Source organism: Triticum aestivum, chromosome 7A (genome assembly GCF_018294505.1).
Source record: "Triticum aestivum cultivar Chinese Spring chromosome 7A, IWGSC CS RefSeq v2.1, whole genome shotgun sequence".
NCBI lineage: Eukaryota > Viridiplantae > Streptophyta > Magnoliopsida > Poales > Poaceae > Triticum > Triticum aestivum.
The window spans coordinates 474597994-474610527 of NC_057812.1; the positions used below are offsets into that span (position 1 = coordinate 474597994).

A 12534-nucleotide genomic window follows, 5' to 3' on the forward strand; every position below is an offset into this window, starting at 1 on the left:
AATCAACTAGCGAGCAATAATAATAAATCTCGGATGACAACACTTTCTCAAAACAATCATAATATGATATAACAAGATGGTATCTCGCTAGGCCTTTCTGAGACCGCAAAACATAAATGCAGAGCACCTTTAAAGATCAAGGACTGACTAGACATTGTAATTCATGGTAAAAGAGATCATGTCAGGTCATACTCAATGTAAACTAATAGTAATGAATGCAAATGACAGCGGTGCTCTCCAACTGGTGCTTTTTAATAAGAGGATGATGACTCAGCATAAAAGTAAATAGATAGGCCCTTTGCAGAGTGAAGCAGGGATTTGTAGAGGTGCCAGAGCTCGATTTTAAAATAGATATGAATACTATTTTGAGCGGTATACTTTCATTGTCAACATAACAACCAAGAGATGACGATATCTTCCACACACATTATAGGCGGTTCCCAAACAGAATGGTAAAGTTTATACTCCCCCTCCACCAATAAGCATCAATCAATGGCTTGCTTGAAACAACAAGTGCCTCCAACTAACAACAACCCCGGGGGAGTTTTGTTTGCAGTTATTTTGATTTGATTTGCATAAAACATCTTCCCTGAAGCAGGTTCCACGTCCCCTGCCAGCCTGCCACACATGTTTTATAGAGAAGGTCAATTGCTAGGGTTTCCAATTTCCTAGCGCTATAGCCGTCACTTCTGATCCTTCCTTCCCCATCGTCAGCGAGGCACCCGCTGAAGTGCAGCGCTCGATCAGCCTAGGAGAAGAGTAGGGCAGGTTTAGATCAGCAATATGAGGGATTAGACGACCATAACTAAGGTAACATATTGAGAAGCAGGACGCAAGGATAGGGAGGCACATATTGCTTCTTCGGCCTTCGTCCACTTCTTCACCTTGCACATGCATATCTCCCAGCACTACTGCCTCCAAGCGAGGATGCATGTATGTCCAGCGGCAACAACTTAGGTCTGAGACACATCCGCCTACAAGCAACCACAGCTGACGGCTATGTGATGCTCAAACTCCGAGTCATCGTTGGATCATCAGTTCTCGGGTTTGTTCATCTTCCGCGTACCTCAATTTCATGGCTTCTGGAACAAACAGATATGCATAGTTGAGATGTTAGATTTTCCATGGAAGCGATTAGAGCCTTAGACTAATGATGTGATGCATGACCTTTCATAGCTACCTCTACTCCGATCGGATTTATACATCATGGTTATCTTATTTGCAAAGATATAAAAAATTATTTACATGATCTTTACAACAAAAGTGCGTCACTATGTATGAAAGAAAAAATATGTATGGAATTGTACATAATTTATTTACATATTCATCATAGCAAAAATGTGTCATTCTGCTTCAAACAAGTTGATGTTGATTTGACCTAATAATACACGACCATTGTAGCTCTTACAGGAGGAACTCAACAATATTTTTAACAGAGGAAGGAGGAACTCAATAATTATGAGAAAACTGTGGTAAGTTTCCAATTCAGCAACTTTCTGATTGACCAACTTATATGACATGCACTTTTTCTAATAATTGTTCCATTTAATTTTTTGAACAGTTGTACACTATACTAAGATTCGTTTTGTTTCTATTAAAATGATGCTGATTTGAGCTAATAATTTCTACATGTACATGAGCATGGTAACAAGTACATGAGTAACTCAAAGAACTGTGGTATAAGTTTCTAAATCAGCAACTTTTTTTATTTGCCAATTATATAGCATGTAGGATTGTGAAGAGTTTTTAATAGCTATAGGTAATGGCAACAGGCACATGATCAATGATTTCAGAAGGTTTTGTAAATCTTCCAGTTGACCAATGTTTTAAGATGTCAATGCACATTGGATTTTTGTAATATAGTTTTCTTATACTACCATAATGAATACAGTTTTAGACCTGTCCTCTAGACATCCATGGTCCTCTAGAAAATATTCACTCTATACTTAATGCGTATGTTTAAGGTGCACGGTTTTACAATATCTAGATTGCTTTCCAGATGCCCAGATGCGCCAAGGAATGTCTTGGTATAGCAGAAAATAAATTGTGCGACGAGAATATCATAGTTTTCTTATATTTACATGTATGGATAATATTGAAGCATGCATCATATTTATGTCGTAGCCTCAAATTAGAAAGAGTTGAATCAAGGTATACAAGGAAATGTACGCAACTCCGACTGAAATCTTTTTTTTCCGGTTCAGTATGTTTTCGTTATATCTTACAAAATGTTTTGAGTGACCATGTTCAAATATCATGTGAGCTTGGCTTTGTCATTTGTCCTACATGGTTCATTACCTTTTATGGTATGGAGCCGTGTGTAGCAATGGTTTTATTTTCTATGGTTGGTAAATCGTCATTATGTTATGTCCTACCAACAAGGGCACTGGTGAATAATAGAATCTGAAATGGATACACGTACATGAGGTAGAAAGACATACATGTATTCTCTAGGATTTACATTGAAGTGAAGTTTTAGTATTGTATTGATAAGTCTGAGCTTAAGTGATGGGTACCATAGATCGTTGGCTAAGCCAAAATGGCTCGGGTATATAGAAACTACTACAGGATATTGTTGTATGAGGCATTTTTGGGTGCTTACTTTTAATTTCGCCAGTGGTTGGTGCTTAAGATAGCATGCAACGTCTTTTCAAGTTAGACACAAATTCAGAAGTATTGAAAATGATTCAAGGTATGTACAGAAATGTATGAAGCTTCGACTCGCATCCCCTTTAACAGTTCAGTATGCTTAAAAACTGCAACATTGTTCTTAGTGACCATGTTCATGTTACATGTTCGCCTTACACTGGCATTTACCCTATGGTGGTTCTTTGCCTCTTTTTGATATATACTATGTAGCAATATGTTTCTTTCTATGGTTGGTAAATCATCATTCCACATTTTCTACCAATAAGAGCATATGTGAAGAATATAATTTGAAATGCAATCAAATGTGCACATGAGGTAGCAAATCATACAGGTCTACTATGAGATTTAAATTGCAAGGAAGTTGTCATACCGAACTGACAAATATGAGGCTTAAGTGATGAGGTATTATGCATCATTCTCTCAACAAAAATGGCTCTGGTATGTATAAACTACTGCACAATACCGTTGTATTAAATAGAGATATTGATGCCTTTTTGTTCGGGTGCTTAACTACTTATTTGTAACTCCACTAGCAGTGGATGCTTAACCTACATTTATCCAACACAATTATATTATTTTGACTTGATTGTATTCATTGTATCATTAATTAGGATCCTAGGTGCGACCAGTTTCCTATTTCTCTTGGTGGATCTGAGTTTCTCTTCCAACCGCACAGAGAAATGTATCGATATATGCGAAATTCACTTTGGCTCATAGGTGTATATGCACTCATTGCCTTAATACACATTTAAAAAGTTAAAAAATCGAGAAAAAAACCCGCGTGTAAATCCAGACATTATATGTGCGTGCACCAAGTTTCGATGAAAAAAGACATTTTTCGCGGTTTGTGTAAAAAGAAAAATTTTCGATGCTTGATTACAGCTATTCACGAGGCATTATTTTATGTTTTTATACATGCCACAAAAAATGTCCCTTTTCACCGAATTTTGGTGTGCGGACATAGGATGTCCGGATGTACGCGCGGGATTTTTTCTCAAAAGTATTTTACATTTTGAAATGTGTTTTTATACATATTTCATAATAGGTGTATCTACACCTAGGAGCCAAAATGCCACTCTCCGATATATGTGGGTTCTAACATAAATAAATTGGTTTTATGGGTAGGGTAGAAATACAGTGTCCATAGGGTTTTTCAGATGGTTTGTAGCCTGCCATATTATTCGCGCCTTACCTACATGTTATGGACATAATGGCTCATTTCTGCAGTCGTTCTTGCAATGTTTTGTTTCACTTATTAATCTACAAAATTTTATCTACTGCAGTGCGAAGCTTCACCTATGTTTTAAGGTGAGCTAATTTTTTTGTCAGTTACTTCCGTTCTGATATGCAGTTCCGCATCACTAATTCATGAGTGCAACTACTTCTGTTTTCTTTTAATTCCATATAAGCTGATCTTTGCCCGGGTCTTCCAAATTTTATTGGCAGTAATGATTCTCACTTCGCCATATTTGTCTTTTAGTGGCTGACATATGTATGTGCTTCACTCTTATTGTTCGCTACATTTTTACATATAGATTTGAATTACTAATTTTGATTTGCATTGTATTTTTAACGCCTAAAACTGTACTCCTTATTTGTGCACCCATTGGTGATCAATTGTATTGACACTCTACTTTTCGATAGGATGAGACAAATGAAACAATTCTTTCAGATATTCATATAACATCTTTATCTCATTAAGTTACCTATTTTAAGCAGATCAGCCTTTCAAATTCTAGAATGTAAAGGTGGAGCTTATGATCAGTGGCCGATCTAGGATTAGAAATCTGGGTGTTCCTCCTAAAAAAAATTGACAACAAATATGACATTGTGAACGTTCTAACTGAGTGCCAATACCATTGAAATAGACCGATGTGGTCTTACAAACATACTAAAATTGTCAATTAAGTCTCAGTTTTGCATAGAAGACTTAGAGATGTTCTAACTAATTTACTTAATATCAATTATAAATTCATAATAACATAATTCAATGCAAATTATGTACTGAACGGTGGGTAGTACAGGGAAGAGCAAACCCTAGAATCAAAACTTGGTAATCGACAAATGGGTAGTGGACGAGCTGAATAGGTACCTCAAATCAACATAGATGGTTGTTGGCTAGCTCCTGCCTCTTGGCCGAGCGCCGATGTGCGGATGGGGCGGTGACGCCGGCTTGCAGGGGCACGACTGCACAGTTGAGGTGGCATGGCCGCCGCCGAGCCCCAAACGATCGGCTACATAGGCGTGGACGGGGAGCAACGAGCGAGCGAGACGGCGAAATCGGGAGGTCGTGAAAGGAAGCGAGCGGCTGGCTCGATGCATCCATGACTGGGTCTGGAACTCTGGATGTGTCTCTCGGCGGCGAGGGGCAATCCTGGCTGCGTGAATTTTCTTTTCTCAGCCTGGGCAGAGGGTCAGGAATAGCTATTGGGCTTTTATTTTAGTTTATTTTATTTTCCTAGCCCATATCAAATCAGATAGGCTGGTCCAGAATTCCAGGGTGGGCCTAGCTGCCTTCATATCAATTTTACCCACGTCAGAACATCTCTATGAAATTTGTTTTAACCAGAGACATTCATAATATGATATTTCACCTTTCGTATTAATTGGATTGTAAGATCCAAAGTTTTCATTCATTTCTATATCAAGAAATCAGAAAGTTATAATGAGCTTAGGAAATAAATATATTTGCAATTCCGGTCATATGTATGTAAGTATGTTCCATATTTTTTGATCTTTTGAGGCTATAAATACTGCTTATGATTATATCAATTTTTGTACTTGATGATTGAACCATGACCGTACACAAGAAATGGCAGGAAAATATAGCCTAAACATGTTATGTTAAAAAGTATCCCCTACCTAGCTAGGGTACTTGCGCTAAAAATGACAATAAAAGTAGAACTATTCTTTTTGAGAAACATAGACACATGGAATGCTAGCCCATCCAAGAGCATGAGTTGGTGAACAAACTATTCATTATAAGGATTGAGTGTTTCAGCAATGGCTGGTGAATAAAAACCGGATTATGTTGCCATGCAGGGATAATAAGTGAGGTAATTGGAGTAAGGTGAAAAAGTGAAATACAAGGAAGTAACTAGAGACATGACATTGCACCACTAAGAGAACAAGACTTCTATACAACCTATAAGAAAATCTACTTTTAGATACACACAATCGATGCTTACACCGGAATACTATTCGCACGGTACTTGAAATGCTTACATTGTTGTCTAAAATTCAGACAAAAATTATTGATGCTAATAGACCATTGGATAAGAAACCAAGTGAAAAATATGAAATATTATTATGAAACCTATGTTCTACGTGACAAGCAAAGGAGCATACTGAGTCGTACAAAATAAGATCTCACAATGTTTATATCTAAAAAATATGGATGTACCATATATATCTAAAAAACCTAATAAAATATAACAACACATAAAAAATCTAGCCGTGCAAATGTGCGGGTCACCCTGCTAGTTTTTATTGCATTGATAATCCAGAAAACAGACATAAATTGCTATTTTTGTTTTATTTAATATAAATAATAGAAAGTAAAAAGAGGGTACAAAGAGTTGTGTTTTCTAAATTCATCCATCTCATGCTCATCAAAAGGAATCCACTAACAAGGTTGATCAGGTCTTGTTAACAAACTCATTCCGAATAACATGGAACCGAAGAATTTTCGAATAACACTAGGTTACCTCAACGGGGATATGCACATCCCCAACAATAAGAATATCATATTTCTTCTTGACGGTAGGAAGAGGAAATTCAAAACCTCCAAAAATAATCGATGGAATTTTTCCAATAGAATTGATACTATGAACTTGAGGTTGTTTCCTCGGAAAATGTACCGTATGCTCATTACCATTAATATGAAAAGTGGCATTGCCTTTGGTGCAATCAATAACTGTAAGTGCATCTAGTGCCCCTTAGTGATTTTGGTGTATTGAAGACTTATAGGTTAAGGGACTAATGCGTGTGTGAGTGTACATAGGTCTATAAGTCTATGAGGAGTTTGACATTTACAGGAAAAGTCGACCCCTAAAAATGAATATCTTCAACTGAAGATTTTGGTATTTCTGAAGAGTTTCATGAAGACTTTGAAAGTGAAGAAATTGGTGTGTCCGTGAAGACTTGATATTCATGCGAGAAATATGAAGCTTGAAGTCTTTCGTTTTCATAGTTTTGTTTTTCTCTTTTTTGAGTCATAGGAAACACCGTACTATTAAATGGGGTCAAGGAAATACTAAGGAAAAGTTTCCATGTGATGCTCAACTCAAATCCTACACCTACCAATCCCTTCGAGTGAAGCCATTGGAAATCTCATACAGTTCAGTCAATTTCTTCAGTGACAGAGACGAAGTTCTTCTGGTCTCTGAGGAATTTGTCCTGACTGAGGAGTTAGGAATTCGCCAGTGCGGATTGCCTACACAGTGAGGAACATGATAGCCCTGAGGATTTTGCTACTCAAAATTCCGACCGTTGCTGTGCTATGCGCCAGCTGTCCCAAAATATCTATCCACCTAACGGTCATATCATTGAAGGGCATTTATGTCTTATCATGTCGGGCTGCTCCCTAGGCTATAAATAGCCGCCCCCTACAACCACTAGCTGGTTGGCTGCTCCGAGAGAAACTGACACTTGTCATTTGAGAGCAACCCATCCTCCGAGGACTTTGAGCGAAAATCATCAAGTGAGGAAAAACCAAAAACCCAAAACCCAAACACCTACAAACCCCAAGTGATTGAGCATCACTGAAGAGATTGATCCTGAGTGGATCCGACGCTTGTTACCTTTGAAGACTGTGCTTCTTCCAGACGGTTAGGCGTCATGGTCTAGAGCATCCAAGAGGAATTGTGGATCGCCGAGTGACCAAGTTTGTGAAGGTTTGGAAGTCGCCTGAAGACTTACCACGAGTGATTGGACGAGGTCTGTGTGACCTTAGTTCAAGGAGAATACGGTGAGGACTGGGTGTCTTGGACTAAGTGTCCTTGACTGGGTGTCCGGGACTGTGTGTCCTCGAGTTTAAATACTCAGCCGCTCCAACCAGACGTACAACTGAGACAGCAGTTGGAACTGGTCTACCAAATCATTGTCTTCACCGAGCTTACTGGTTCTATTTCCTCAACTCTTTCATTTCCTCATAACTGTGTTGTATGTTTGTTCATATCTGTGTTTGAAGACTTTGACTGAAGACTTTCTCAATTTCCTCAGTTCAATTTCTTCAGTCTGTTTGTCTTCATCCTGTGTTATCCTGTGATTACGCTTCCTGTACTCTGTGCCTGTCTTCATTTCATCATGATGACTATGCTTGTATTCTGTTGTGTTTACTTTTGAGTACTTATTCCGCTGCTAGTAGTTCTTCGCTAAGGAATTTCCTCACCAGCAAATTCCTCAGTGAAGAATTTCATAAAAATCGCCTATTCACCCCCCTCTAGTCGATATAACGCACTTTCAATTGGTATCAGAGCAAGGTACTCCCTTGTTCTGTGTGATTTTGGTTTAACCGCCTGGAGTTTTAGTTATGTCGACCGCAGGTATGATCAAGGTCTCTGCTGGGTGTCCTACCTTCGATGGGACGGACTACCCCTACTGGAAGAATAAGATGCGAATGCATCTTGAAGCAATTGATAACGATCTCTGGTATGTTGTGGAAAATGGTGTTCCCTCAGTCACACCTTCTCTGAATGCTGCCGATGTGAAGAGATTCAAGCAACTCGACTCTCAAGCGAAGAATATCATATGTGGCCATCTGAGCAAAGGACAGTATGGCAGAGTGAGTGCTTTGGAAACAGCGAAGCTTATCTGGGACAGGTTGTCCAAAGTGAATGAAGGAGTCTCAACTCAGCGTGACTCTCGAGTTGATGTTCTTCGCAATCTCTTCAACCGCTTCAAAAGACTCGACAATGAAAATGTTCAACAAACCTTCGATCGCCTCACTGACATCTCAAATGAGCTTCAAGCACTTGGTGCCACTGACATCACCGACCATGAGGTGGTGAAGAAATTGCTGAGATCGCTTGATTCCTCATTTGACACTCTGGCATTGATGATACAAGAACGTGCTGATTACAAGTCACTTGATCCCGCTGATATTCTCGAGAGGCTAAATACTCATGAGTTCCAACTTGCTGAAAAGAGAGATCTCTATGGTTCAAGCTATGGCAGAACACGTGCACTGAAGGCCAAGGCAGTATCTGAGTCCGAAGATGAAGACTCTGGTAGCAGCCTTGGTGATCCTGAAGAACTGAGCCATGATCTGGCTCTGCTCGTGAAGAAGTTCCAAAAGTTCTCAAGACGTGGTCGCCTTGGAAGATCCTCAAGGAGCAATGATTCCTCATCCAGTGACTACAAGAAGAGGCTCTGTCACAAGTGCAAGAAACCTGGACATTTCATTCAAGATTGTCCTCAGTGGGAAAAGGAATCAAAGAAGAAGAAATACAAGGATTACAGTTCTGATGATGCAAAGAAAAAGAAGAAATCCACAAAATCCTCATCATCAAAATCCTCAAAGCCTTCATATCACAAGAAGAGCAGCTCCAAGAAGGCCAGGGCATTCATTGGCAAGGAAATGGACTCTGAGGCTGAATCTGAAGAAAATGAGGAAGAGGAGTCATCTGAGGAGTCGAATCCGGAGTGGCGAGCCTAGCTCTCGCTACTGCATTCGTCAGCAAGTCTATCTTCAACACTGAAGAAAATGACCTCACCAACAAGGCTGATGAAGGCGATGATGACTACGCTCCCACCTATTGCTTCATGGCAAAGGGTGCCAAGGTACTCAAATATACCTCCTCTGAATCAAGTGAGAATGAATCTGATGAAAACCTTAAGCCCAGCTATTCTAAACTTGCTAAGATTGCTATAAAACAACAAAGGGCTTTAGAAAAGGTTCAAAACATGCTAAATAAAAGTGATGATATGTTGGGTGAAGAAATGGATCGCACTGAAACTTTGACTGAAAATCTTCAGAGACTTCAGTCCAAGCTTGACAAACTTCAAAGTCATCATAACACTCTCTTATCGGATCATGAGAAGCTTTCTTATGAATTTCTTCAAAGAAAGCAAGACCTTGAGAAGCTAAGAGTGAGTTATGAAGATCTTCAGAAGGAGCGCGATTCATTACTTGCTCAACAAATCAGCGCATCTCAGGAAGAATTTGTTCCTCCATGCTTGAAGTGCATTGAACGTGAATCTGCTAATTCTTCACCTGAATGTTCAAATGCTGCTAATGTTTCAAATTCTTCACATGCCTCTGCTATCACTAATTCCTCATCTGAGGACATTGCTAGTATCACTGACAATGCAGGGCTGAAGGAATTGTACACGACAGGCATGTACAAAAGCCTCAAAGGGCATCAGGCTCTTTGTGATGTGCTTAAAAAGCAGATCCTCAACAGGAACCCTAGGAAAGAGGGTATCGCCTTTGAGAGGAAACTCAATGCTGATGGTACATATTGGAAGCCTGAGCAGTACCCCAAAACTACATGGGTTGCTGCAAAGGGACCTCCAGTTGATCCATCTAACTTATCTGGATTTGCATGTGAATCTCCTCATTCTGATGATGAGTCAATTGACTCCAACTATAAGCTATTCAAAAATCAGAATGGTGAAGTATTTGCTAGATATGTTGGCACTAACTGCAGGAACGGCTCCCCTATGAAGAAAATCTGGGTTCCCAAAAGATGCCTTGAAAATCTTCAGGTGAATGTCATCATGACGCCACCTGTGAAGAATAGGAACCCCAGATCAAATTCCTCATACGGACCAAATTCCTCATATGGATCAAAGTCCTCATATGAACATCATCATGCTAACCCGTCTGTTTCGCAGGGAAGATCTAAGGATTATGGATATGTGCATTATTCTTCAAATCATTATGTCCATAAGTCCTCGAAGAATTTCTCTGCTTACTCATATGCTTACTCTAACCCATCTTATGTGAAACGAAATGGATTGGCTTCTATGCCATCCTTCTCGTATGGAGCTCGCAGAATGATGAACTCTTTGCCACCCCTTCAGATGTGGGTGGTGAAGAAAAAGAACTAATCTCTTCTGCAGGGTCAGGTCTCCAGACGCACGTAATCGTCTGAAGAATTTGCTGGAGACCTGAGCATGCCTGAAAGGACGCAGGCTAATCATGAAGAAATGAACTTTCATTTCTCACGTCCTCATATTGCTTTATCAGTTCTTTTACTTGATGAAATTGATCTGATGAATTGATGTCATATTCTTCACTGATGAAGTATATGAGTTTGTAAGCTGCACTAATTCATCTGCAGGATGATCAACCCAAAGCCACTGAGTGGGTCCTTGATAGTGGATGTACAAACCACATGACTGGTGACAAGAATCTATTGATGGATGCTCCATTATCTCCGTCGCATCTGAAGCATATCATCTTTGCTGACAAAGGCAAAAGTCAGGTATTGGGTCTAGGTAAGGTTGCGATTACAAAGGATCGACACATGGACAAAGTCATGCTTGTTGAGTCCTTAGGATACAACCTTATGTCTGTCTCAATGCTTTGTGATCTTGATATGGTTGTTGTCTTCGGCAAGTACCGTTGTGTTGTGGTTATGGAAGCTGACAATTCCAAAGTCTTCGAAGGCTTTAGGAGAGGAGACCTGTATATTGTTGATTTCTCTACAGGACCACAACCAGCCGTGTGCTTACTTGCAAAAGCTTCAGAAGGCTGGCTCTGGCATCGACGACTTGGTCATGCAGGCATGAGGAATTTGCACACGCTTGCGAAGAAGAAGCATGTCATTGGCATCGAGAATGTCAAATTCCTCAAGGATCACCTATGCGGAGCCTGTGAAGCTGGGAAGATGACCAAGGCCAAGCATCCAGCGAAGACTATCATGACCACCACTCGCCCATTTGAATTGCTTCACATGGATCTCTTTGGTCCTAATCATTATTCTGCTTTCTCAAATGAAGCATCTCAATATGGCTTCATTATTGTTGATGATTATTCTCGTTACACATGGGTACACCTTGTTACTTACAAACATGAAGTGCAGGAAGTCTTCAAACGATTTTCCTCGAGGGCTTCAACCAACTTTGGTGTGAAGATCAAGCACATCAGAAGTGACAATGGCACTGAGTTCAAGAATTCTGGTCTCGATGACTATCTTGATGAACTTGGTATCACTCATGAGTAATCTGCTCCTTACACTCCTCAGCAGAACGGCGTCGTGGAGCGCAAGAACATGACTCTTGCTGAGATGGCTCGCACTATGCTTGATGAATACAAAACGCCTCGTCGTTTCTGGACTGAGGCAATTGATACTGTGTGCCACATCATCAACAGAGTATATCTTCACAAATTCTTCAAAAAGACTGCCTATGAACTCCTCACTGATAAGAAACCCAATGTAAGTTATTTCAAAGTCTTCGGTGCTAAATGTTGGATTAGAGATCCTCATCACAACTCAAAATTTGCACCGAAAGCACATGAAGGTTTTATGCTTGGTTACGGAAAGGACTCGCACACCTACAGAGTCTTCAACAACGTTCTTCACAAAGTTGTTGAAACTGTAGATGTGCGGTTCGATGAAACTAATGGCTCGCAAAGAGAGCACCTACCTACTGTGATAGATGAACCAGCACCTGAGGAAACTATCAAGTTCAAGGCTACTGAGGATGTCATTCCTACTGAAGAATCTGCTGAAGAATTCATTCCAGAACATGAAGAACGTCGAGCTAATGCACCTGAAGAAAAATGTGCTGAAGAAAACGCTGATCAAACTCTTCAACGACAACCAGCTCATCCTCGCATTGCAAAAGAAGTGCAAGTTGAAAAGATCATCAATGACATCAAAGCGCCAGGTCCTCTCACACGCTCAAAAGCTTCACATTTGTCTAACTTTTGTG

At 39.9% G+C, this 12534-nt stretch overlaps 1 long non-coding RNA gene across 1 annotated transcript; it reads right to left on the reverse strand.

The window, feature by feature from the left end:
• Positions 1 to 461: 461 nt before the first annotated feature.
• Positions 462 to 5036, reverse strand: LOC123152158 (uncharacterized). The gene is made up of 3 exons (XR_006476053.1): positions 4742 to 5036; positions 851 to 1082; positions 462 to 748 (listed from the first exon to the last, which is right to left on the reverse strand). It is a non-coding gene; the product is annotated as an uncharacterized lncRNA (long non-coding RNA).
• Positions 5037 to 12534: the final 7498 nt, after the last annotated feature.